This window comes from Eretmochelys imbricata, chromosome 2 (assembly GCF_965152235.1).
Source record: "Eretmochelys imbricata isolate rEreImb1 chromosome 2, rEreImb1.hap1, whole genome shotgun sequence".
Classification (NCBI taxonomy): domain Eukaryota; kingdom Metazoa; phylum Chordata; order Testudines; family Cheloniidae; genus Eretmochelys; species Eretmochelys imbricata.
In genome coordinates this window covers 265,327,124-265,332,362 of record NC_135573.1, presented here as the reverse complement: position 1 = coordinate 265,332,362, position 5,239 = coordinate 265,327,124, and positions in this window count along the sequence as shown.

Here is a 5,239-nt window from a genome sequence, read left to right as displayed (position 1 = left end):
GAGCTACCCCTCCCCCCATTCTGAATAACCTCTGTCCTCAGCTCTTTCAGGTCGTAGTACTTTGCTCTAATAGCAGAATGTATATTACATTTTACGTACTCGGACATTGTCTAATTAACCCTCCCAACACTCCTGAGACCCGGGTCTAGAGAAATATTATAATCTCCATTTCAGGGAGTTCCAGGCACAGAAATGCCATTTATCTTTGTCTCCTCTAACGAAAGCATAACCCGAGAAAGGAAAGGCGCTTTAGTTCTCTGTAAGGTAAATCAGAGACTGTCCAACACAACAGGACACAACACACACGTGTAAGTCACCTTGGGTGTGTAGTGTTCTGATATATGTGTACTGTGTATGTGACGGGCACAGGGTATCTGAAAAATCCAAAGAGCCATTTCTAGGGAAAAATTCACAGCAAAATTATTTATTATCGGTGATTTGCATCACAGCAGCCCCTGTTCAGTGCTGGTATCAGAGTCTCATTGCGCCAAGCACCGTACCCAGGAACGAAGCCTGGACTTGGCTGGTAGCCAGCATCGATGTGAGCAGCCTTTAAGACCAGCCTGCACTGGGATGGCCCCATGGTCCCCTTTAAACCAACCTGTCTTAAAAGCACTTCATGCAAACATGAGGGGTCTCTCATTAGCTGAAGGCTTCAGGAGGACACACAAAGCTCTGTGGAAAACAAGTGGGGATTCTTGAAATCCGAGGCTTCCATCTCTGTGCTCCAGATCCTCCAAACTTTGGAAACAGAGTTCAAGGCCTGTTGGGGCAGCTCCCTCGCTCTTCCAAGGAAGAGAGCTGGGGAGCTGTGGAGGAGCCTGCTGCTTGGCACCGTTGTGGGGACCGTATGAGCAGCGAGGATTGTGTTGGAATCAATACTGGTTAGCCCTGGAGGGAGAGGCTGGATTCCAGGATCTGCGGAGTGGGGACACAGGGAAGATGCACTGGCTGGTAATGTAAAAGGCAGCTGCCCTCCAGATCTGTCGGACTGAGGATACAGGGAAGATATGCCAGTGAGGTCTGGAGAAAGAGGCTTCTTGAGGGACCCGGACAGCCATGAGGGATAAATGCTGGTCAGTTTCCCAAGGCCAGGTTGTGCTGCAAAGGGAGGGGTCTGTGCTCCACAGGACAAACCAAGATTTCAATTAAGCAGGAGTCTTGTGATAAACAGGGGTCAGTGATCCAGTTTGTGCTGGAGAGCAGCAAGGAGAAAGCAGGGAGACATCTGACAGATACAAAAGCAACATCTTGTTACAGATGCACCTGCAAGAATGAGACTGCAAATGTTTGTGTAACAAACACACCTCCTGGGTGTGGTGTTCTGTCCCATCTAGTGGCACCCAGGAGGTGCCTGGGTTACATTTGCAGGCCCCTTGGCTGAGCACTGCTAAACCTTAGGGCTGCAACAGAGCTGCAGTGGGACTCTCGGAGCAACCACTATTCAACAGAGCGCCAGAAACTGAAGACTGGTGACTGAATTCTTCACCGCCATGCACCTCAGTCTTATTTCACAGGACACTAGCACCTGCATATACCAACCAAGGTCTGTTATGCTAAGCGCTGTACGCAGACATAGGACAGGAGAGTCCTTGCCCTTATGAGCATTCAATCTAAACAGGCCACACGGAGGAAGAGTGGGAGAAAGAAAGGATCGCTATTCACAGAGGGGGAGCTGAGGCCCATCGAGATAAAGTAACTTGCCAAAAGTCACACATGGAGTTGACAGACTTTGTAAACTATTGGCCAGATTCAATCATCAACATCTAAACTTTGGATCAAATACAATTCTGCATTGAACCTAAACCCCAGGAGAGCACATGCAAGAAGCACTCCTTAGGCTGAGGGGGAAAATTCGGCGGGGCAAAACATGATTTTGTGATTAAGGTGTTACAATAATAAGTAATAATAATACGTAATAAGACTCAAGGATCAGTCAAGTTAACAGGGGAGTATTATAGGACACATCAAGAATTTCTAGCATTTCAGCAACTGACTGATAGAGAAGTAAGTGGTACGAGCGCACTGCCGCCCAACCCCACGTGACGCAGCACCAGCTTTAATTCACATAAGAACGGCCATACTGGGTCAGACCAAAGGTCCATCCGGCCTAGTATCCAGCCCAGTATCCTGTCTACCAACAGAGGCCCATGCCAGCTGCCCCAGAGGGAGTGAACCTAACAGTTAATGATCTAGTGATCTCTCTCCTGCCATCCATCTCCACCCTCTGACAGTCAGAGGCTAGGGACACCATTCCTTACACATACTGACTGATAGCCATTAATGGATTTATCCATGAATTTATCCAGTTCTCCTTTAAAACCTGTGTGACAGGGCGGACTGGCCCCGCACTGGGAATGAGAGGGTCAACGCTTCCCTGCTGGCAGAGGAAGCCACGCACCTGAGGCTCTGCTGGGCATGCTCCAACAGAGAGTCAAGTATAAAAGCCTGCAGAGCTGCTCAGTCAGGGCTGGCAGCTGAGGTAGGAAGACACCCAGTGGAGGCTCCAGCCCAGGAGCAGGGGCGACTCGTACAGGAGGGAGCCGAGGGGCCAGGAAGTGTGACCAGAGACTGGCAGCTGTGGGAACCCCAGGGAGTCCCAGGGGCTGAGGAACCTGAAGACCCTGATGCCACAGGGACTGCTACATCAGGAGAACTGGTCGGAAGTGACCCAGGAAAGGGAAGGGAGTGGTATCTCCCACCACTCTGAGGGCAGTGTGTTGCGGTAGAATTCCCCGCTGACCGGGGGAGGATCACGCCGTCAGTGACAGGGCCCTGGGTTGGAGCCCAGTGAAGGTGGGTGGGCCCAGGCTCCCCTACCGGAGGTCTCTAAGCCCCCCTGCCTTTTTTTGTGATGACATAATTCACCAACCCCTCTCTAACCTCAAAGGAGATAGATGAACTCCGGCTGCTGGGCTGCACTATCCTACGAGGGGAAGGGGACTGAGAGGGACTCTGGCCCTCAGGCCACACCGCTTTAGGAGCGCACTATAGAGACTCCGGCCGCTAGGCCATGCTATCCCACCAAAGGAAGAGAAATTTTGGGAGACTCTGGCCATTGGGCCACACTGCTTTGGGAGCACACTATAGGGACTCTAGCCGCTAGGCCGCACTATCTCACCAGGGGAAGAAGATTTAGAGGGACTCTGGCCATTGGGCCATACAGCCCTGACTACCAGGGAGGTTGTAGAACTGGCGTAGAAGCTGGGAGGTGGGGTTAACCTTGCCCCACCCCAGAATCAAAGAGGCAGACGAGGTACAAAACCCGCCACATCCTGTTATAGTCCTAGCCTTCACAACCTCCTCAGGCAAGGAGTTCCACAGGTTGACTCTGCGTTGAGTGAAGAAGAACTTCCTTTTATTTGTTTTAAACCTGCTACCCATTAATGTCATTTGGTGACCCCTAGTTCTTATATTATGGGAACGAGTAAATAACTTTCCTTATTCACTTTCTCCACATCACTCATGATTTTATAGACCTCTATCATAGCCCCCCTTAGTCTCCTCTTTTCCAAGATGAAAAGTCCTAGCCTCTTTAATCTCTCCTCATATGGGACCCGTTCCAACCCCCTAATCATTTTAGTTGCCCTTCTCTGAACCTTTTCTAATGCCAGTATATCTTTTTTGAGATGAGGAGACCACATCTGCATGCAGTATTCAAGATGTGGGCGTACCATGGATTTATATAAGGGCAATAAGATATTCTCCATCTTATTCTCTATCACTTTTTAATGATTCCTAACATCCCGGTTGCTTTTTTGACTGCCGCTGCACAATGCGTGGACGTCTTCAGAGAACTATCCACGATGACTCCAAGATCTGTTTCCTGATTAGTTGTAGCTAAATTAGCCCCCATCATATTGTATGTATAGTTGGGGTTATCTTTTCCAATGTGCATTACTTTACATTTATCCACATTAAATTTAATTTGCCATTTTGTTGCCCAATAACTTAGTTCACATACCGCACAGGGAGGGATGGAATTGTCAGTTACAAACCCCGTCCGTCCTGCCTGGATTACCAAACTGTAGCTAAACGGTAAGCCAGAATGTGCAAGAAATGAGCTGAAGAAAGAATTCTGAGACTTCCTGGTCTTATCCTGCAGCAGAATCCTGATGAAGGGGACTTCACAGCCAGGAATACCGTCCACACTGTTTACTGTATTTTGTGTACGAGGGAAAGTATTGTGAGAGCCCCACTCAGAGGACACAGAGAACATGCTCTAATCACATAAAAAGAATCTGACAGTTTGATTGCTGTGCTTGACAGAACTGCAGGACCAGTGGATAAAGAGGAAGTGATTGATGGGATATAACTGGCTCTTGGCAACACGTTTGAAACAGTCTCTCATGAAATCTGATTCTCAAAATTAATTGAAATTGGCTTCGGTAGGGACACAGCCACATGCACTGAAAATTGGCCAATGTATATACAGAATAAGGAAAAAGCGGTAGCAGCCTACAAAAGAGTTAACCCAAAGAGACGGGGATCCATTTGGAAAGGGGGCTAGGGGTATGACTAGGAGCAATGGGATAACATTAAGAAGGAATGGGTTCGGATGACTCATAGGAAGACTTCATGATGGTGAGATGTCTCCAGCTTTGGAACAGGGGCCTCCTATTGGATACGGGGGAGCCGCATTGCTAGGGATACAAAAGAGCAAGTTCGCCAGTGAGGAGCAGTCTGGTGTGTGGTTATCCATTGTTGATACACTGTACAGTCCCCTTGGATTTAGTGGTGGCACCATCAAAAACAATGACCTGGGCCTACTGACTGGCTCTAGGGGAATGCTTGTTGTGTGATTTCTGGACTGAGAGCTGACAGGTAAAGCTCTGGTTGTCTGGACTTTAGGGGAGAGGTGTTTTCTTGATATAAGTCAGCATAGATAGAGCAATGGCAACTTATAGCAGCTGAGGTTCTGGCCCAACAGATCCTCAGCTGGTATAAGTTGCCCTAGCTCCATTGGCTTTCATGGATCTATGCTGACTCACACCAAGACAGGTACAGGTACCTTGGCCTTTCCCAGTACAGAGGCCCCTGGCCACCCCCCAGCTATCGGCTGTTTAGCCATTGGTGCACACGATTTCAGCAATTTATTTGAAAAAATCCTCCTTTTCTCCTGACCAACCTCCCTCTGTGCCCGCCCCAGCAGGGTGGCCAATGGAAACATCCTGCAGATGGAGGGAAAAAAGTCACCTGTTAAGGGAGGATGAAGCAGTCAGCCAATGAGGCACTAGCC